The 22,379-nt window shown below is 42.4% G+C and overlaps 1 protein-coding gene across 1 annotated transcript in view; it reads left to right on the top strand.

Annotated features, from left to right (window-relative positions):
- cntfr (ciliary neurotrophic factor receptor) overlaps positions 1-22,379 on the top strand; it is a 224,248-nt gene that overhangs the window by 26,007 nt on the left and 175,862 nt on the right. Inside the window, exon 2 of the mRNA XM_058616938.1 lies at positions 8,413-8,453. The gene's annotated coding sequence lies outside the window, so the exon portion shown is untranslated. The remainder of the gene's footprint in view (positions 1-8,412; positions 8,454-22,379) is intronic.

The raw sequence follows: 22,379 nt of genomic DNA, 5'->3' as shown, positions 1-22,379 counted from the left end.
CGGTGTGTCCTTGTAACCACACACACACACACACACTCTTTCACACGTTGTCACACATGATGCCGCACACACACACACACAAATGAAAGCCCATATATGAGGACATATACACTGTCTCACACACACATACTCGCATGTGCATGCACCCTTTTTTTTTACGAGTCCTCCCCTTCGGCTATAACAGGAAATGAATGTCCGGCAGCTAAGGCTGTTAATTAACATTTATGGTCGTAGATGACCGGCTGGCTCTCGCAGTCTTCATGTCACAGCGATGAGGGTATAAAAATCCAATCTCTGTGCCTGACTGTCCTCCAAAGTAATGATGCCACATCGTGATCTTGATTCGTCTCATCGTATTAATCTGTCGATTCCCTCGGGACACTTGTTATGTATATATCATAAATGTTCAGATGTTAGTTTGCTCTATTAAAGTATTATCAGTCATGGTATTAACGGTTGAATTAACGTTAAATTTTATTTTTATCCTCTTTTAAAAAAGAAGTTTGGGATTCACTCTTGGAGTAGAATTGCAGTTTGTTTCCAACTTACATACAACATCATGTTTCAATGATTGTCGCCCACTCCTGCACAAAGTTAAGCCCCCCTTATGTGTGTGTGTGTGTGTGTTCAGTGTACACAAGCACACAAAACAACACACAGAAATAACCACCTGAGTCAATTTCAGCAACAGGCCCCAAACACCTATCTGCCAGTCTCCTAATAGTGTTCTGCCCATGTCTGGCCTTTTTCCCCTGGCCAAAGGAAACGTGTGTTGATGTCACTTTGTGTGTGTGTATATGTGTTTACAGTCTGACTGCCACAGATAAGGTGGCAGTTATCTTATCGCGCCGAGCCAACCCACCCTAAACCCGTACAAACCACAGGTGTTGCCACTCACTGGCTTTTCCCCAAGCATCCTCTCATTTTCATGTCAATTTCACACTGTTTTGCTCTCCCCCTGTCTCGTTCTAAGTCTACGCCCCGCCTCTACTCTACCTCCATCCTCTTGTTTCACTCCCTCCCTCTGTTTGATCAGCAGTTAAGCCCAGTTTAGTCCAGTTTTGCTCCTTTGTGTTCCCTTCATCCCTCTCTTTTCCTCACTCTGCCCCCTTTGATCTTTCTTGGTAGCCGTCCACTTGGCCTTGTCATCAATCTCTCCCGTCTTTTGGCCAGCTGTGACGGCGTAGATCCCATCCTGCTTATGTCTCTCTTTTTTGTTTTATTTCATTTTATATTTGACTCCACTCTCACTTGTGCACAGTCCAGAAGAGGTGCCAGATCACTTTGGCACACCTCACTCATTTTAAATATGTTTTTTTTTTTTTTGACTTCCTGTTTACCACTTTCTGATCCTTGCACGACTCATTCACTTCCTGCCGCTATTTTATTGACGCCCCAGCAGAGCTGACGGTCTTTTTATCACTGTGCCAGTCATTTTGCCTCTTTCCTTTCCGTCCTAACTCTCCTCTCTATCTCTGCATCTCTTCTTCTCTTCGTCTAGTATTGCCAGGGGACTGTGTGACACTCTTTAGTCACTCTCTTTTTAGCCTGCCAAACTCTGTGCACTGAATTTTATGTCAGGTTGGTTTGGATTTGCATCTGTCAGTCGCTAACATTCAAGAGCGTGAAGTTGAACTAAAGGATGGACAGTCACATTTAGTCACGAGATCACCTTGCTGTGTTGTCACATGGCTTAAAATGATGTTTACGGTCGTCTAAGTTCTAACGGGCCAGTCTGTAGAGTTGTGTTTGCCTTCATCTGCCAGACAAGGTTGTGAAATAATGTGGGAGTAAAGCGAGTGGATTTCCAGGTAAAAAAAAATGTTCTTTGTGCTACGGTATAAAAAGAGCATGTACAACTACACAGTTTGTCGTGTTTTAACAAATGTAGGCGTTATTGTAGAGCCTGGTTTAGGAAAGGTCGTCGATATGTTTGCAAAGCTAAACACCTCATACAGGGAAGTTAATAGTCTCGTGTAATTACCCACGTTTACCTTTTTTTTTTTTTACCTTCACCTCACCCCGGTGATCAAAGTGAAATTGGGTGTAATTTGTCGGCGGGGATAAAGAATATGCTTCTCTGAAATCACAACCTCTTTTCTTTTCCTCCAACTTCCACACCAACCACGCAACCGTCAGTCAAACTGTCCACTTATATTAAATGAATTGCAGCTATGAATTCATGTTGCCTTGTATCGCTTCCTTTCCTTTGTTTCTTTCCTTTCCTCCCGCCATCTCAAGGCAAGCCAGAGCGTTTTTTTTTTTATCAGCCTACTCGACGAGAGAATACAATGATTTATTTATTTTTTTTCTTCTCCCACCTCCGTCGTTTGTCCTTCCTCATCTTTTCTCTCCCTCTCTTCCTCCCTTGCTCTTGCTTTGACTGCCTTTTTACATCTCGCGGTACAGAGACACACACACACACACACTCTCCTGAGCGTCCCTCTGGGATTTTCACTCTCCTCTCTTTGTCCTTTTCTCTGGCTCTTGGGCTCATTATTTTTTCCCCCTCTTTGTTATTCTTTGTTTGTCTCTGAGATGAAACTATGTTTTTATCACTCTGAACAATGTGCAGCCCTCCTGTTGCACTTCACTTGCAGCAGTGGAGTATACTATATTGGCCCCTATGGTGCTGGCAACTTACCGTAGGTCAAGTAAGGTTTGTCCACAAAGCTGCCAAATTTTGTGTCTATAGGTGCTTTTTTTTTTTGCTTTTTTTTTGGATTTACTAAATGGGTGTGACCTGTTTAGTAAATGTAGTTAGAAATGTTTTAAGTTGGCTACAGCTGCCTGTAAACGCCCCTCGATGTCACAATAGAAACTTTTCACACCGGTTTAACGGCCATTTAGGGAAACTGCACTAAAAATTATGAAGACAAATTGTCAATACTGGTAAATCATTAAATATAGACCAATAAATATTATTCAATTATTTGACCTTTACATACTTTTTGTTCTTGGACATTTGATAGACGCTGCTAAGTCATTATTCATTACATTTATTTGGTAGTTCTTTGTTGTTTTGTATATTTGGTTGATTATTTTTTATTTAAAATGTATCGTTGTTCAATAAAAGTTTATTTAAATCAAGAAAATCGAGCCTAACACGTCAGCCAAAACTATTTCTTAATCTATACGGGCCATCAGCTGCACTTTTGCCCACCTCTATAAATAATTTGTTGTGTTTTTTGTTTTATTATGTACTGCGAGGGCATCTCAAGTTGAGATAATGTAGTAAAATGTGGATTTTTTTTAACTGTAAAGGCCTCTTTAACGACTTAATTAGAAGCAGGTCAGTCGGTGCACGAGTTGTCCCTCTGTAAGCAAAGCAAACTGTGAAATATATGCAAAACACCTGTGGCCATAAACATTAATTCAACACATTCCCCCATTTTTTTTATGGTGCAGTTACTTAAGAAACAAAGTAGTGCCACTTCAAACTACAGGCAAGCCCTCATATTACCACCGTGTCTCTGCATCTCTGAGTCCATACAGTGACAGAGACATGACCGTACCAAACCATCCCTCTCTTCTCTCTCTCTCTCTGTTTTTATTACATTACAGTGTGACACAGAGCGAGAGACCCCCGCCCCATTACATTAGAATTGGCAGAGAGAGAGAACAGGATCCCAGATAAAGCATCTGCTGCAGTGATGTCAGATGACAGTTATGAAGCAGATTATGAGGCTTATAGTCTGAATTATCTGCCTCCACTTTGCTCTCTTTAACCTCTGACATCTTAACTGTGCTATCCTTATGTTGGCCTTTTTTTCTTCTTCTATCTTCCTCCTCCTCCTCCTCCTCCTCCTCATCATCACTGTCAGGCTTTATTGTTTTTCCCACCGTTATCTTCTACATATTGTTCAGGTTGATTTATAATGTCTTGTCATTGCTCGGCCCACTCGAAATCATAAAAAGGAAAATAGTATCAATGCACATGAAGGCATGTTTATTGTTGTTTGTAATGTTTTGAGAGCTTCTGCATTTGCTATTTTGGCTTTAAAGAGTTTTTTTATTGTATTTTATTGAAGCTGTGCTGCTTCACTTTTTCATGATTACTGATTCTCATCTTAACGTTGCCTCACATAAAAAAGAGAGACACATCATTGTACTCATCCTGGCCTTCATCTGTGGACACCTGGCATTAGAATGTGTCTCCACTGTCCATCCCCTCCTTGACGTCACTTCCCTGTCTTTTCTGCAAAGATTTCCAGCAGCAGATTACAGATCCTGTGTGTCGCCATGTCATCAACAACAACAACAACAACAACAACTTAGCCTCACGTTATCGTAGTGATTCCTCTTTGCTTTTTTCTAAGCACAGGAAGAAGTCGTCTTCCAAAAAGCAGATTAGACTGTGCAGCTTTGTCGCCGCTTTCACGTCGGCTGTGCTCGGAGCCATCGACGTAGTCGTCGCGGGTGGAGCGGAGATGCATCGGACACTCCGTCCATCCATTTTCTACCGCTTTATCCTCATGAGGGTCACAGGGCGTGCTGTGCCAGTCCATCGCCAGTCCATCGCAGGCCCACATATAGAGACAAACAACCATTCACTCTCACCTACGGTCAATTTAGAGTGGAGAACATGCAAACTCCATGCAGAAAGACCCTTGTTCTGGTCGGGTCTTGCACCCGGGTCTTCTTGCTTTATACACTTGTACGTACAATCCCAATCACCAGGTGTAAAGAGGATCAGTGACAGGTGGAGTTCAGTGTCTTGAGCTACACTACCTGACTGTGTCGTAGTGAATATACTCACAGATCAGCCTGTTTTCAGTGGGTTTTCCCCCCGTTTACAGTGCCCACAGTTAAATTCTCTGTGTCTCTCCGTGCTCTCTTAGCCCTCATCTTCTTAACCTGATCCCCCTGGCTGCTAATAATAGTCCCGGCTTTTGCCGAACTGACAGGGAAACAGAGCAGAAGTGGAGAATGGGGGGGGGGGTGGACTGTTGGTTGCATTCACATTGGATTTTGTTCGGTGTGCAGCTCAGTGGCTTCTGTGTCTCCTTTTAGCCCCATTGATTTATAGTAGTCACTCTGCTGGGGTAACCTTTTAATCTTTTGCTCTTTTATTTTTAGTTTATTTGTGCAAACAACATTATTATATTTACGTTTGCTCTCCTCCAGGCTTAGAAATAAACACAGCTACGAATGGTTAGTTTATAAAAAAAAAAATTAAAAGATAATAAGAAAACATTCAATTTGACCTCAAGTTTTATTGGAGGTAAACCGACAGGCAAACAGACAAATGAATAAATGCAATCCCGGCTTTTTGCTCGTGGCTCCTTTCCGAGTTTGATGTAATCCCTTATCCCCCGTTAGGAACTCACAGTGTGGCAAAGACATCTGTTTGTAAAGTGCATTATGTAAGGCCAGTAGACATGGAAAACCGCCACGTCTCTGTCTCTTGCTGAGAAAAGCTTGATAACAAAGTGTAGAGTAATTAAAATTAAAGAAGAAGAAAAAAGAAGATTAGCATTCAGTTTCAGTACATGTGCTTTGGTTACAAAAGTAATCCAGTGTTTGTCACTAAGCCCATTAAGATTCTCCCTTTGTACTGCAAATTAAAGACCCTCCAGGTTTAGCATGAGTGGTTCCAAGATCAAAAAGGGTGGAAATGCAGGATTTGAGGAAAAACAATCGGCACAGATTTAACAATGCAGCCTGGATTTTTAATCATTTGGAGGGAAAAAACTCACACACACACACACACACACACACACACATTTGTGTCATTTTCTTTGTCTTGGTTTCAGAAAGAACAGGGATTATCGGTGAGTTTACCGGTTTCATTGTCACATTTCTGTGTCTGTATCCTCTCAATCAGATCATAGAAGGCCAGGATTTTCAGATTTCACCCATGCTGTGATGTTACAGTGCTGTGATTGAATATTATTTAAAAACAAATATGTAGTTTGCATATCCGTGGCTGTGGAATCGGGGTGATGTGTTGGAGAAAAAGCACATGCTGAGTGTGTAATTATCTCAGAGATTTTCTCTCACTGTTAACAGTCCCATCACATCTATTTTAATCCCTCCCTTTCTCTGCATATTCAGCTTTTATCCTCCTTATTCTCCCTTTTTCTTGAATAATCACACTTTCACTGCTAATATAAACTCATTTAGCCTGGACTGCTAATAATGTGAAGGCAGCCTGTGGGATTTTGTTTTCGCTGAGATGCCGAGAGTTTTGTTTTTGGATTATTTTAATTCTCCTTTTTTCTTTTCGGTTCACTGTTATCATTGCTGTTATGGTTATTATTGTTATTATTAGTCGTATTTGTGTGTATTTGAAATCCCGCCGCGGTATCATTTCGGAGAGTTCATGGAACTGTCGAGTTGGGGAAAAAAAGTGGTTTCAAAGTCTGGAAGACGGAGAAAATGGAAGGCAACAAATGGGGGTGTTTTTTTTGTGTTTGAGAGGAACAGGAAGAGCAAGTGGGAGAGAGTGAGGTACTGTACGTGGTGAGGTAGAAAGAGCAGGGACAAAACAAGGAGAGAGAGAGAGAGAGAGAGCGTTTTTCTTAAAGGTGATGTCTCATAATAGCACCTTCTGTCTTGTGTGGCATCAACAACAAGCACTGCCCTAACTTTTCTCTTTCTTTACCGCTCTGTTACTCTGTTTCAAGTCAACCAGGCAGATAGTGACTCCGTAAATAGATAAATTAATAAATGAATGAATGAATAAATTGCCTTTTAGTCTACTATAACTTATTGTGAATATATAATGATTTAATCACTCTCTCATCTTTGTTAAGAGCCACCATTTAGACCATTTTTTAAGCTGTTGAGATGAGTGATTATGCACTGATCATCATCCATGATGATATTCACTATTCAGTGGTCAAAATCACTGGATCTGATGCCAGAAAGAAGATATTAATGAACTCTAATGGGATATGTAAACCCCTAAATATCAACGAAATGCTTCACGAAGTTTAGGTTGAAAAGATTCTGCAAAGCAGGACTTATTTAAGCTAAAAGAAGTGAATTATGAAAACAGTCGGCCCTAATTTTGTTGTAGGCTGCTTATTTGTTTCTTAATGACACTAAATTATTATAGTTTTGTGTATTGGGAGTGGCTGATCATAGTTTGGTGGTTAATCTAACGTTGTTATCAACAATTTGGGTGTTTAAAGCGAGTGAAAAGACTGTATTTCTGTATTGGTGGATAGTGACAGTTTGGATATCGGTGTCAGAAATAAAGTCTTTTTATGTGGGTCACCAAATTCCAGTAATTACAACCAGTAAGATGTTATTACATCACAAAGGTATGTTTTTATTTTGAAAGACAGATAGCTTAACTCTGTACAATACATATATTTATTAAGCCTATATTTATATTTACATACATATACTGTATATATATATATATATATATATATATATACAGTATATATAATAATTGTAGCGGTGTAACTCCTCTGTGTTACGCAGACGCTGCCTGAGTAAGGATTTAATTCCATTTCAGTCGTTGACTCAATTACACCGAACAGTTCCATTTCTAATCACATTTTGGCGGTTGGCTGAAAGGTCAATTTCCAGGGCTCAACCTATCTTATTCTATTATGCCCCGTTCTCTTCTTGTGTCCTCTATTCTCCAGTAATGGCCCCCTTTTTTTTTTCTTTTTTCTTTTTTTACCAGCTTTCATATTCAACTCTAGACCGCTTCATCAGGAGCGTGACGTGGCTGCGGTAACAGCCGTTTTACTGCGCAGCAGATTTGGCTGATGTGTGTGGCGCGCTAAGCTACCGTGAAGTGGAGCTAGTGTGGTTTGTTGTGCGTGCGTGTGCGTGTGTGTGTGTGTGCGCGTTGCAGACAGTGTGAGAAGCATGTAATAGGCTCACCTGTCCCGAGCTGCAGACTGATGGGCAGGTGGACAGAATGAAAACCAGATGGGAAGAAAGAAGGGGAGGCGTTGGAGGAAAGGGAGGAATGAATGCACAGAGTAGATAAGACTGCACTGAACTCCCTGCAGGCTGCATACATATGTATATTTTCACTTCCTGTATACTGCTTGAATGCGACCTGATTAAGTGCTCACCGTTACATAATCAAAAATGATTAGGCGTAGAGAGTAAAAATCACTCATTAGATGCTTCTCTAATGTTGTTTGAGCTGATTGATGTTGTTTTTCCTTCCAGATTCTAGTATTTATACAAAACCTTAGCTCATTAATGCAATTTATTCAGTGGCGCAGTACTTTGTTTGATTTTTTTTTTTTAGCCGACTACAAACCCTCCGAACACACATTTCTAGCATTTCCGTTGCATTTAAAAGGCTTTATTATTAGATTAACATTATTTATGGTGTTGAACTAAAATGTCCCAAAAGCACTTGGTGGTGAACTAAGTGCCTTTGTTTGACTGACCACATATCAGATTAATAACTCTGGGCTTGTTTGTTGACAGGGCGAAGACGAGGATCGTCCTGACGTTTCGTCCCGTCAAAGGTAAGATTGACGTTGTCTTTGTTGGAGCTTGTGCACAAAAACACCACTCATGTCGCCTTGTACATTTGCTCTGCCCATCACATGAAATCACCGCCGCCGAGATGATAGCCGAGCGTCGAGTGGCTCTGTATGAAATCAAAAATCTACAATGGGAACCACATGTGTGAGAAGCCTCAGAAATGCCATGAACCTGTCCAGCATGTGTCCAAACGAGGGAAACTGTATGGAAGCGTAAACCGCTTGGTCTTTTTCCCCGTCACTGCGGAAAATTCCCCCAAATTAATTTTTAGTTGTTTTGACTCATTTGAAAATGTTGTCGTTTATTTTTTATTTTTTTTGTGATTCACGAATCGCAACAGCTGTCCTCGCTCTGGCTCTGCCAGTATGGTGGTCTCTGCTTCTCTGTCAGGAGCTTGTCTTGTCTGGCTGTATCTGGCCGCCGTGGTGACATGTGCGTGTCAGCAAAAGGATGCGTGATGTATGTTTGTGTATGCGTGTGTGTGTGTGTGGCTAGCGGGGGTGTTGAAAGGGCCGCATAAAGGCGGATAAAGTTGCTTTGTACTGAAAAACCAGTGACACACACACACACAAAGACACATGTTGATGTTTGGACACGGGCGCTTTGGACATGTTTGCATGCAGACGTTACACACCGTCAACTCAGACAATACGCAGACAGCGTGGACACACTCACACACACACACACACACACTGATATCCAGATTCCACACAGGCCACAGCCATGCATTTACACTGACAGCTCAGGGCTATAAGGTTACACACAGGGAAGTCCACGGCTGCCGCTATGCTTTGAACATTAATAGTATGTGTACTCACTTTTATTCGCTCCCCAGAAACCCGGGGATAAACTTTAATGCCACTCATTTAAACTTTAAATTGAAAGGCTGGCTCGCGGAAGCCGACAGATTTATTTTTTTGATTGACACATGATGTTTGCATACAGAATTAGCAAATGCAAATTTTTCCACATGCTCGGCAGCGGTGCGGAAATTAACGGTTGCGGGGTCTTTGCTTAAGAGGAGTCGTGTCTACAGTCAGTGAAATGGGGAGGGGGGAGGGGGGAAGCGGGGGAGTCTTTTTTGCAGACAGGTTCTTCCTCTTTCTCTTGCTGGTGCAGCGAGAGGTTTAAACCGAGGACACGAGCGCGCAGACGCTCCGAGCTACCGCTGCCAAACGCGCTGCAAAGCAATGTAATCACTCCGCAAATTCTGTCTTTGCCTTAACTGCAATTACGTCCAAGAATTCAATCCCACCGCCCCGCCGACAGGACATCTTTGCTTTCGGCAAAGCGAAGCATATGTGTCATGTTGCATAACTAGAATAAACAAAGAGGTGACATTTTAGAAGCACAACACCAGTGAGTGAACTCGCGAGATAAAAGCTATGTGCAGAGTTGCACATTTTTCTCCACATGACCTCAGAGTTTAAGAGCCTCCAAAAATGGTGAAGTTGCTCGTATTTCAAACCTGATTTTGGTTGTGAAAACTCCTGCTTTGCATTTTAGCATGTATGAATAAAGTCCTTCAAAAGTAATTTACTTTACTTCCTTATTGGGTGTTATCCAACACGAGTGTGGACGTAGTCTCCAAAGGCTGTTTGTCTGTTCCAAATTAGCCTAGTTAATGAGAGTGGAAGTTATTTTTTTTACTATTTTTGCACTTTTATTCCCATATTTGTAACAAATCTTTTTTCTCAGCTCGCAATTGTGCGGTCGCTGTCGAAAAGAACATCCTTTCCGTGAAGGGTTCAGCATAACAACATTACTGGCAGCGGAGGAACCCTATTTTTCACACTTCCACAGACCTCGGCAAAGAGATTCTTTTTTTTTGTCTCTCTCCACCACTGAATGGTTTTGATTTGCCACTAAATTGGCTCCAATGCCAAGGTTTTTTTTTTCGTTTTTTTTTTGCAGCTCAACACAACTCGACACACACAGAACCACACACAGAACCTGCCTACTAAAAAGTAGAGGTCAGAATGATTACTCAGCCTTCTCGCGGCAGTCATCAAACACACAAACAAACATCCAGTGCTTCACATGACACAGTGAAGATGTTTAGACTTGATTCAATGACTTTTCACACAAGCTGCACTCAATCAGAACCGTCTGTGAGATGTTAGTGGAAATCCAGCATTTGGTTCAGGAGGAGGTGGTGGTGGTGGGTGGGGCTTAGGTGGCAGAATAGCGACGTCATCAACTGGGTTTTTGCTGTGAATTCTTGAGACGATAACCAGCTGTATTCACACATGGGCCTAATCGGACATTACACGGGCTTTGTGCTCGCGAGCTGGCAGGGTAAAGTCTGCTTAATGTCGGATTCAACCGACTCGGTCATTTGCATTTACGCACACGGGGTCCTCTGGGTAATGTCTAAAGAAGTTCATGCGAGTGTGTGCGAGAGAGCAGCTGAAGACACCGCCGTGTCATCTACACTAGTGCCAGCGCATTCATCTGCGGGCCTGCAAGTGTCAGTGTGTGAGGTCGTCGGTAATGTGAGATAGTGTGTTTTGATCCCTCTGGGTCGCCCTGTCGCCAGAATCACCTTTACATAGAGAGGGAGAGGGAGGGAGAGGGAGGGAGAGAGAGAGACTTCAAAGTACACACATATTCATTTTGTAGTGTAGATCAAGTTTGACTATATTAAATTTATTTTTCTTTGTCTTTATTATAGCTATGTTATAATAATCTGACCATTTCTCGTAGCGGTTAGCCTTTGCAGCAAGAAGACCTGGGTTTGTGACCCGGTTGGAACAAGGGTCTTTCTGCATGGAGTTGGCATGTTCTCCCCGTGTTTGCACAGGTTTTCTCCAGGTTCTCTGGTTTCCTCCCACAGTCCAAAAACATGCAGATTAGGCCCTAAATTGACCGTAGGTGTGAGTGTGAGTGTGAGAGTGAATTGTTGTTTGTCTGGCGACCTGTCCAGGGTGTGACCCCGCCTTTCACCCTATATCACCTGGGATTGGCACCTGCAACCCTCAAAGTGGTAGTAGGAGATGGATGGATAATCATATTTCACAAGCAGCTGTGACATACGTACAAAAAAAAAAATGTACCCCCACAACATGATTATACTGTGCTTTTTATTCACTTCATGTCACTGTTTGCCCATGCAAATTATTTCTACTTCATTTCCCTCAACCAGCCTTGCAGGAAAGGTCACTGTAGTCATATATGCAAGCATCAAACGCCCCTGATTTCCAGTTTTCTAAACAGCTATAGGTCAAAATCTAGCATGAGGCGAGAACCTGTCCAGCGTGTGAAGTTCAACGTGCCATTGAAAACCACCAAGGAACCACATGTGACATTTTTCACATCAATCTTTATGACTCATCACTGATGGAAAAAAAAAAAACTACAGATCTTACAGAAAACAGTTGAGTTGACGTGTCCCAGCTGCTGTGTCTACTGTGACGTGTCAAAATGTCAGTCTGCCACAAAGTTCCAGCTTGTATCTGTTTGCACATTACACAGACTTTTTGTTCACTGTGAGTTCACTGAGTAAAAGTCTCCCTAACTGATTTGGTCATTTGCATTCTCACGAAAATTCCCCACAAATAAATAAAGCTCTCGCAGGTCTGATGTGTCTGAGAAAGGTTGAGCGGTGCAGTGCATCTGTGAATATTTGTAACCGGTTTTGATACTACAGGCTGTTTGCGCTACGTTGTTTATTGGAAGAGCAATCGGCAAACTCCAAAGTTGTGTTTACGTGATTCATATCAAGTTCCCAGTAAATGTGTTTATTTGTGGTATAAAAGTGATCGCATAAACAAAGTGACTGATTATTTCTTTCCGCCTGAAGGAGGCTGCAGAATGCACTATGTAAGAAAATTGTCATTCAATTATGGAACTCTTTATCTCTGAAAACAATTGTAAACAATTGAAATGTTACCAGTCCAGTCTATTAATGTGAGAGTACATCAAAATAAAGTTAATCTCGTGAATTTATAAGAACTTAAACAAATTAGAAGTCTTCTTGGAGGTCTTGTCTGCCTTTTGTTTTTGACAGACTCTCAAACACTCGGAGATAAGGTGGACAATTTGTTCTTGTGATGCTAAACTGAGGCCAGGCACCACTCCTGCCGTCATGAGTGGCCGTCTTTTTTTCCCCGTACTCTCGTTGACATGCGAGTGATAAGGCAAAGAACAACACCGCCGCGGTGAAATTGCAGAAGAGGCATCATTTCATTGTCTCTCTCTTTCTCGCATGATCCCAGGCTTTCTTGACAGTCCAGATTTAGCCCGTGCACATTGACAATGGAATATTAGGATCAGCAACGGGTGCCGTCTCTGTGACCTAGAATCGCTGACAAGGGAGTGATAAGCCAAGGAATTCTATTAACCCAGCCATGTCCTGTCTATGCTGACAGAACATTATTCTCTAGCCCTGCTTCTGCTGTTCGACAGCTTTGTTTGAAGGCAGCGGAGGCTAATGCTACTGAGGGGCAGTGTGTCTGCTCTGTAACACACCGTTGCTGACAGGCTCGCGTGTTGTGGTTATAAGCCCCGTTAAGGCAGGGAACGGAATTCAAATCTATACAGCTGTATCGTCTATACATGTTGACAGGGCGCAAGTGAGCGCCCAGCGCTAGCCTGCTTGGCCTTGTAATGCTGACAAGACACTGGATGCCTTGTGACAAGCTGCTTGCTATTCCGCACCCATGTTAGCATGGCTAGGGTCAGGTTGACATCTGCAGCCTGAGGAAACTCGAGCCTATCTTTCCAGCAAACACTGTGAGTGTGTACAAGTGTGTGTGCGTGTGTGTGTGTGTGTGTGTGTGCGTGCCCATTGATAGGGATTAGCAAAGTTGTGTGAGTCCAGCTCCCTGGGATGTTCCCTGGTTGCTGCTGGAGGTCAATGCATGTGTGCTCTAATGTCCATGTGTGTGTGTGTGTGCGTGTGTGTTGCCAGGCAGTGGGGGGTTAGGACAGGATTGAAATGACAATGGAGAGGAATTTAAATGAGAGAAAAAAGGGGATAAGGGACGTTTGCTGGGAGGATGGAAGAGGCTTTGGCACCATTGTTATTCTTGGTCTTTGTCATTCTGCCTCTCTATCTCTCTATTACAAATCCCTTGCTCCCCATCTCATTCATTCATGGCTACTACATTTCTCACCGCAAACACTTGTGTCCGCGTCACTTGATTTCAACCCCAACTTATCCCTCTCTGTGCCTTCCCACCTCGCGAATTATGATCTATGCACTCGGTGCCAACTTGTTACAATTTAGATTTCTTTTTACATCCACACAGATAATGATTTCTAATTTTCCTTGATGTTGCAGCTGCACGAGTTCACTTTTAACGTGCTAATTGAAACCTCTAGGAAGAACTGTTGCACCTCTTGTCAGTGTTTACCAAATTTCAAAGAGCCGTGAATGGTATCGGGAGAGCTCAGCCTTCTTTTGGTGTATTTATACGTAGCTCGTTAAAAAAACAAGAAACTCACACTCACTTTCTTTCATAATAGATTTTAATTATCAATTTCATCAGCTTCTCCACATGTAGCTCCTGTTTTCGTAGACCCCCTCTTTCCTGTACTTCCCAAAACCAAACAAAACAGAATTCACCTGTTTATATTCACTTAATTTTTTTTTGTTACATTTATAATTCTCTATCATTCCAAATAAAAAAACAACAACCCTGTAATACATGTTAATATATTTGATTAATTTGGTCTCTTTATTTCTCTCATTCTCTGTCACTCCCCCATTTCTTGTTTTACTACCCCAGCAGTCTGTGGTCAAATGTAGTCCAGTTGCTAATACAACCACTTTCAAAACAGACTCATTGATTTTAATCTCTCTTTTTATCCCGGTGTGTGTGTGTGTGTGTGTGTGTGTGTCCTTCCGTCATACACACACACACACACATGCACGCACTTTCTCTCCTCCCTCATCTCCGTTTGTCTGCCCCCCCCCCCCACCACCCCTCTGCTCTGTAGCGGCTCTAATTGCGATCAATTAGGAAACTTCAGAAGGCTGAAATCGGAGCTGTGACAAGGGGCATCCGCTGAGCTGGCAGCGAGAGAGGGAGAAAGGAGGAGAGAGAGAAAGAGAGAGAGAGAGGGAGGTGGAGGAGTGACATAGAGGTGGAGAGAGACTGGGAGGGGCAGACGAGAGACGTCCAAGTTGGTGTCGAGAGATGAGCTAATGGTAATAAGAGTGATTGATGTGGCCCCGGCAGCTGAAAGTCACATTGTTTTTCGTGCCAGGTATCGATTCTTTACAACCTCTTATTAGCTTTGGGTTGCAGTGGACGGGGGTACAGCACTAACAGCGCCTCAGTTCGGGGCAGAATTCCCATCTGAAGTGAACGCAGTCGCTCTGCTGTTGACAAAAGCGTCGTACATCCTAAATTCTGGTCATGCCAGTGAGAAAAAAAAAGATGGTCACATTGGACTTCATTGATCGTTGATTTTATTTCATGTATAGTGTTTGAGTAATTCTGCTCTTGACTGCATTGTAAGAGCCTGTAATGGTAATGTGAGCATCTACACTATCGTAAGCATCATTTTTAGGGTCTGTTCGTCCAGAGGAAGAGACACCCAGATATCTGTGAAACTTTTATAGTCATCTACAACTAGATCAGGTTTGAAGGTGTTTGAATTGGTTTCTTCAGTTCTGAAGCAGAGGCCTGGAGAAGCCTCTTGGAGAAGAAGTGAAACTAGAAATCGAACTAATCCAGTATTGTATGTCTAGCTGATATGGACCTGAATCATCTTCTCATATCTACAGACTGATCCAGGGTAACGTGACATCGACATTATTGTTCCCATAATGTTTAGTGTCTGCTTGTCCAGAGGAAGATAAACCCAGATATCTGTGAAGGTTTTATAGTCATCTAGATCAGGTTCCTGAGAATTCCATGATGTAGAACCTACAATGTGGAACCTTCAGGAACCTGATCTAGTTGAGTTTTTCTTGAAGATGATTGAAGATCATCAGTTCGGGGTAGAATTCGACGATGTAGAACCTACATCGTAGAACCTTCAGGAACCTGATCTAGTTGAGTTTTTCTTGAAGAGGATTGAAGACGTTTCTTCAGCTCTGAAGCAGAGGCCTGGAGAATCCTCTTGGAGAAGAAGTGAAACTAGAAAAGGAGCAGATCTGATCTAGTATTGTGTGTCGATCTAATATGGACCTGAATCATCTTCTCGTATCTACAGACTGATCCAGATTCAGGTTCGTCCTGCTGAGCATTTCTGCTTCCACATGTCAGTCTCTTCAGTTTCTGTTACCCTTACACATACTACCAGAAACCACAATGATATTGATGAGTTTTCAGACCAAAACCAGGACCAGCAGTGTTTTGAGGGTCTCAAAACGTAGTAGAATGGATGCCAGATGTGTAGGCGAAGAGGAATTGATGTTTTTATAAAACAAATGACACAAATATGTGGACAGAGCCTTGCTATACTGTGTTCATTGTGATAGCATTGACATACAGTACAGGCAGAGTGAAGTGTGTGTGTGTGTGTGTGTGTGTGTGTGTGTGTGCGTGCGTGCGTGCGTGCGTGTGTGTGTTTGCATCTTAAGCCCCTTTTGAATATAACACATGTAAATTGAAACTTAAAAAATTCCCCCTTTTTTCTTGTTTTCAGTTGTTTACATACTGTATGTATCACAGAACGGCCACAGTCTCCAACACAGCTTTGCTGGAACTGTCTTTTACACAGATACATACACACACACACACACACACACACAAAAACAAGGAACATCTTCCAGTTAGAGTCAAGTATTTGCCCTAAGGCACAGATTATAAATAGCATTATGATCCGGAAATTTTCCCTCACAGAGACTGGAGCGCGCTGGTTTCCCTCAGCTTTCTAAATCAACAGCCGAAGAATGTTTTCAAACTGCAGTGATTCTGCAAGACTCGTGTTATTTCATGCCGAGGCTTAACTGTCAGATTTAAGAAAAAAAAATGAAATAAAATAAAATAAAAGCTTGTTGCAAATAAATGTAATAATAGTTTTTTTTTTTTTTTTGGTCAGGAGTGTAAACACAGCCTTGGGTTTGTTATAGGTTTCTGTTCTCGATATGTTTGCTGGAGGCTGAGAGCCTCTGGTCTCAGGTTTAGCTGCCTTTGCCTTGGGGCATACAAACCCTTTTATCTTGTCACCCTAATGCATGTGTGCGTGTGTTTGAGAGAGAGAGAAGAAGAGAGAGAGAGGTAGGGAGGGAGAGAGGGAGAGATGGAGATGGGAGGATCAATACTTAGCCGTCAGGAGGTCTGCTACTCCCAGAGAGAGAGGGAACAGGACACTCATCAGAGAGTGGAAGGGGAGGGGGGGGGGGGGTATAATAGAGAGACTAAAAGAGAAACGAGTGAAGAGGAAGAGAAGACGGAAGAAAGATAGGGCCAGAGGAAAAAAGGTGGTGGGGGTTGAATGGACAGTAGAAAAAAAAAAAAAAGGGAACAGGAAAGAGATATAGATGGGGATGGAGAGTAGATGCGGCCCTTGATAAATGGCGAGCGAGGAGAGACAGGAAGTGCAGGGAGGAAAACAAATAAGAGCAGATGAAAAAGTAGAGAGGAATAATAATGATAAAAAAGGTGAGGGACGGGGCATATGCAGGGCAACAGGAAAAAAAAAACAGTGAAAATCCAATATGGTTCCCTTCACGTTGTAATTTAACAAGTGTTCATAATATTTTGGCCTCTTTAGACGATGTTTAAACTTCCTCCAGTGACAGATTTCACTACTTTCCTGAAGCGATTCTGATTCTGAAATATCGACCTCACGATATCCTCCAAACTACACGTCCGAACAAATCATCTGTCACTGAATTGAGATAAACTCAAATACAGGGGTGATTTTATGGTCGCATAAGATCACAAACGCCTGGAACACTAGAGAAAGGTTCAACTAATTATGTGCACTATCCAATAGATCCAATTAAGTGCCAACTTTAATAACCACCTGTTCTTTTTAAACCATAAACTCCTTGTTTGGATAAATGATGGGTTAAATAGCTCCATATTCTGACACAAACGAGCATCTAAGGTCTCTGTCTCTGCCTCCTCTGAACCGTCCTCTCCTACCGTCGTTATATCTCTTGCTCTGTGAATCTCATCTTTACTCTGTTTAATGCTGACCCGAGTTCATGAGTGACTCCGGTGGGATTTAACCCCCTCGAACCCTGACTGCTCCTGCCGCCCCACACGACCTCCGGCTCACCGTAAAGAGAGAAAACAAATGAAGCGCACAAACACCATGAATTTCTAACTGTTTATTCTGATGCATAATTCAGCAAACATAATCCCGAAATGAGCAGAGAAGTGAAACCGTATCCAACCAGATATAAAAGCTTCCGACTTGACACCCATAATGAATATTTAAACCTTGATGACCTTACCCCCCCCCCCCGCGTATGTATGTAAATGATTTATTGTGCGTCTATTTTTATACCCTTTTGTCTTTTTTTCCACCTCTTTTCATCTTCTCCTCTTCCTGGTTTAAATTTCTCTTTTCATGTCGCGTTGCTGCCCGGTTTGCTTTGAAATCCGCGACTTGAGTCACACATCACAGCGACTAAAACAGTGGAATAAAGACAGACGGGACCATGTGATCATCCCGCGAATTATCTGCGAATCTCATCAAGTGTAATTATTTCTCGGCAGTGAATCACAGCTATCGATGATTAAGTTTCCTAATGGGCTCTGGGAATAGCAATATTTAATGTAGGGGAATAGGATGAGGAATAATACCCCATTATTATTAAATGTGTTCAAGATGGAAGACTTTCAATTGTGAGGTTTGTACCTAGGCCAATAACAGCCCAGGTTTCTTAATGAAAGGAATGACTCTGAGGCATGACGTGGTTTTTTTTATTCTCTGGATAATGAAGTAAAGGGATGTGCTACAACGTCTCTTCCCCGTTATTGTTTTATCTGGTTTGTAGTGAGAAGGCTTTCATTCTGTAATATGTGGTTTAACTTGGCGTGCAGGAGCCTTGAATCCAAATAAGTACAACATTGCACTGCAATGGAAGCTACTGCATTTTAACTATATACTATATACTGTAAAGCAATGGTTGTATTAGAGCTGCAACTGACGATTATTTTCGCAATCAATCGTTCGGTCCATTAAAAAAAACGTTAAAAAACAATGATGATGATTCACGTTTAATGATTTCTTCGTCGTATGGAGCAAAGAAACAAAGAAAACATTCACATGTAAGAAACTGAAACATTCAGAAATCTTGATTTAATCATGAAATAAGCTTCAAACCAATTCATCGATGATTAATAAAAGTTGACGATTAATTTATTAACCGATTAATCGAGTAATTGTTTCAGCTCTAGGTTGTCTAGACCAGAATCCTTGTAATTCATGGTATTATGGTGGCAAAAATTACTACTAATTTTCAAATGAAAAACAGGGATTTTAAAATAGGATTGCTGTAAATCACGAGGTCAGTTAGTTAGTTAGTGAAGGTGTTAGCGTCCGCTGACTGGAACTGAACTATAAACTGTATATTGGTGAGCGTTTTTAAGACAATCACATGAAATATGAACTAACTTCTCCGTTAGCGATAATCCCCAATGTCACCACAGTCGAGTTATTGCAAGTGTTTTTTAATAAGAACGTCCATATATCGTCCCATAGTTCAAAAATGCTGAATTTAAAAAAAAATAAAAAATTACTTCCCATTCCTGGAGGGAAATGTTGTCTCAGACATTTGGATTTTATTGTATATATGAATATATTGAAGGAAAATCATATTTTGAGCCATAAGCTATTAATAAACTTATAGGTAAGGTAATTACATTGAATTCTACCACGAATAAACAACAATAAGAGCAGAAGAGTGGAAAATAAATAAATGAAATGCAAAATACAAATTGACGACTGACTGCTAAACTCCAAACATAATGGATCATTAACAGTGCGATGCTCCCAGGCTTGGTTTTTCTTATTCGAGACAGATTCCGTGATGAAACTCAACAGGCTCATTTATAAAAGAATACGGCTTTGCAACCTGCATCTCTCTGTCTGCCTCAAGGTTAGGGCTCACAGGGGAGGAGAGGGATCAGGTTACACTAATGCATCATGGCTGCTGGAGGACACACATGCACACGCCCCGTCACACACTGTCTCACCCTATCTCTCCCCCTCTCTCACCGATTCCCCCCGCACAGGTCCAAAGCGCGGCCGTGGCCTTGTGTTCTCGTGGCCTCGCGACCCGCACACAGACTGCTGTCTGTCTCCGGCCAAATCACTTGTCTCCAAAAATAAACTGAGACCATGTAGAATCGCAGGAAAAAAGAAAGAGGCCCCGGCTGAGGTTAAGACGTAGCGGAGCAGTACATTTCAATTTAGGCTCGGTGTTGGGGAGATATCAAGCATAAGATGGTGAAAAAACAGATTGGCAACAGGAAGGCTGAGTTTGGCTCACACACACACTCACGTATAGTTGGTATAAACCTGATTTACTGACGGAAAAGTTCATTCTCAGTGGAACTCCAGAACCAGAAGAGGTTCCATTTGCACTGATTTCATTCATAAATGAAGCTGGAAAACTGGAGCATATGAGACACTTCAGTTAAATAAATGGCTTTAGGTTCACTCACTGTTTCCGCAATATTGGTGTTTGCATAGCTGCTGCAGTTTGAGTGATGAGTGAGCCAACAAAGCTCAGAAATTATGAATGTTCCCCGTCATAGTTAATGGGGTTCATTTGACAAACTTTCAACATGCCACATAGGGAAGAAATTTATTTTTTTTTCCCCTGACAAATTACACGAATAAACACAAACATTTTCTGCAATTTGTGACTGAAATGTACATTTATATTGCTTATTCGGAGCTACAGAGCCAATTTAAACGTAACAAATTGCTCCCATGAATTTTTTTCGGCCCACATTTGGAAATACAGAACTCATGAGTCGCCTAATTATGCAGCGTGGACGATGAGGCCTTCATCTGTGTCCCAGCGTTCGTCACACTGTGCGCTGATTGCAACAAGCTCATCAGATCACACAGTTTCTTTCTTCCCCCCCGCGTGTTTGCGCTTACGCTCGTCCTCTTAGTCGCTTCTGTGATGAGCCGAAAGCTTTTATCTCCGCGTGTGCATCAATCACGCGTCCATTTGCGAACGTGTCGTCTGATCAATTAGTGAAAACACTGAGTCGTCTGCGTACAGTTTGAACTGTGAGTCGGGACAAAGTCGAAAGCAGATACCGGCTCGGACATGATTGCACTTTACTGACAGCTCTTATGAACTTGTTTTTTGTGACTATATTGAATTAGTGTGATTATTTTTGCACTGCCCACTGCAAAACAAATTCCCCCCCCTCTTTCAGGGACATTTAAGCTCTGGACTGAATATGAAAACATCCCCTTTGACAGTGGAATAGTTCTGGGGGGACGACTCGTGTAAAGAACCGATGAATCAGAGCTGAAGCCGAGTCAAAGCGGGAGGTCAAACACTAAGGAAGCGCCGTATATAGTATCGTCTAAACACACACACACACTCTACCTCTTACACTCAGATGAAAAAAAAACACCTCTGACACTCACTCTGATATGAATAAAGTTCCCTACTACGGATTGAAAATTCCCATTCAAAGGCTGACCACTGACCTCTAATATTAAGGGAAGCCCAGAGTGTGTGTGTGTGTGTGTGTGTGTGTGTCGTTTTCACTCTGAATGACATTCTGCCTCTCACACAGCAGCACAAACATGCGCACATCCATTCACGCTGCCTCTCACACACACGCACTAACGTTCCCTGAGAAGGCCTTATTGTGTGAAGCAGAGGAAATGCAGACGCAGCAGAGGACAGGCCATCCATTGATCCGAGTATAGACTCCTTCTCCGCCTCAGCTTCGCCTCCCTCTCTCTCCCGTGCTGTTCTTCCACACTGTCCCAGCCTTTTTTTTTTTTCTTCATTCTCTCTCAACCTTTCTGCTCTGCTCTGCTCTGCTCTGCGCGGCTCTTCACTCCTGCATTATACTTGTTTTGTCTCCCTGTGATCGAACTCCCCTCAGTTACTGTATAACATCTCACCCTCTCTGGGCCATTTCAGCTAACTCCTCCTCTGTCAGTCTGTCTGCTCAGATTGTGTAGCCCTGCTCTTCTCCCACTGCCCTGTCTGTGTGTTTCTGGTAATGTGGCTACTCGTGCCAAAAATCATACATCCTCCCTTTTTTTTTTTTGTCTTTGCTATTCCCTTCACTTCTCTTCCGCTTCCTGCCTTTCTCTCAAACGGCTTGTATTCATTTATTCTTTGTTTTTTTTTACTTCCCATGTTTTCATCCATGACTTTAGTTGAAACAAAGGAGGAGGAACACAGCTAGAAATGGAGGTGGTGTGATGGGGGTACTGCAGGAAATGAAGGAGAAGAGCAAGCAATGGAGGGAGAATGAACTGTATGATGAAACAGTATAGAATAAATGACCCAAAAAGAGTTAAAAAAAAAATAGGGAGAAATGAAGACAAATGAGATGAGTGGGGCAGTTTGAGGAAGGAAAGAGGGATTGACAGGTAGTGTGTTTGTTAAAAGGTGTTGGAGCTGTTCCAGTAAAAACAGGCGCAGGGCTGAACAGGAGGAAGTGATTTAGTAAGAGCACACACACACACACACACAGCGAGTGTCAGAGCAACCCTCTGGTGACCGATAATCCTCAGAATTCACCCTCTGTGTACAGTACATCCCTCCTCATCCCTGTCTCTCCTTTGCCTCCTCCCCTTCATTCCCTCCCTCCCTTCCTACCTGCTTTTACAATCCAGTCTTCACCTCCTCCCTCCCTTCTTCTCTCTTTGCTCTAACACTTTCTTTTTTCGTCCCCTCTCTCCCTCTCTCCCTCTCTTCTCCCCCCCCCCCCCTGCTCTCCTTCCTCTGTGCCCGGCTCCCTTCCTGCAGGACGAGCTTTTATATGAGCCATGTGGACCTC

Source organism: Solea solea, chromosome 19, assembly GCF_958295425.1.
Source record: "Solea solea chromosome 19, fSolSol10.1, whole genome shotgun sequence".
Lineage (NCBI taxonomy): Eukaryota > Metazoa > Chordata > Actinopteri > Pleuronectiformes > Soleidae > Solea > Solea solea.
Note: the sequence above shows the minus strand (reverse complement) of the source record. Positions and strands in the feature narration are given on the sequence as shown.